Raw genomic sequence first — 883 nt, 5'->3', positions numbered from 1 at the left:
CAGGCCCCGCACTTCCGCCCCGCGCCCGCCGCCCTGCTGGCGGGTCTCGCTTATCTCGGATCCGGCCGGGTCTCCGCTCACAGGGAAAGTGGCGCCTGAGCTTGTAATGAAAATCCGCGGAAAAGTGACCCCGCATGTTTGGGAACCATTTAGTAACCAACTTTTTCAAGACTATAGTCCAGACCGTTTTAACTCCTCACTGCATGCGTTCATTCATTGATTAAAGTAATATTTACTGTCCTCGGGTTCTGAGCTGAACTAGGTTATGGAGAACAGGACAAGCAAAACTGGCAGCCATACCCTCCCCAAACTTAAAATGGTGTAGGCAAGGCAGACATTAGCAAATTACCCTATAAGTAGGTCATGAATTTATTAAACTAAGAGCTTTGAGGGGTAGGCATATGACCTATGAAATGTTGAAGAGGTAGCTTTGGGGCTGCAGTGTGAAGGGCCGGGGACCAGGACAGCCTTCCAGGTTGAGAGAGCACAGCATGGGCCTTGTACAGAAGACTAAGCAGTATGGCTGAGGCACAAAGAGAATGGGGGAGAGAGTGAGATGGAGCCAGGCCAGGTGGCCAAGCAGAGTCTTTCAAGTTTGTGCGAAGGACAGCTGGAGGACTTTACATTTGACTCTTAATGCCCTTATGTGGGAGGGAGGTTGGGACTGATCACTTTTCCTTTCTGAAAGGATCTCGGCTTCAGGAAGGAGGTAAGCGTTTAGAATAGGCAAGAGTGGAACAAGAAGGGAAGTCCGGAAATGACTAGTAGTTGGGGTGTCAAGTTTGGTGGCCTGAATGGTGATACCTTAATAGAGAGAAAATGATGGTTGATAATTATAGTAATATTCAAAGCTAATATTTATTGATTGCTCATCCAAAGCTTT

Source organism: Marmota marmota, unplaced genomic scaffold (assembly GCF_001458135.2).
Source record: "Marmota marmota marmota unplaced genomic scaffold, marMar, whole genome shotgun sequence".
NCBI classification, from domain to species: domain Eukaryota; kingdom Metazoa; phylum Chordata; class Mammalia; order Rodentia; family Sciuridae; genus Marmota; species Marmota marmota.
Note: the sequence above shows the minus strand (reverse complement) of the source record.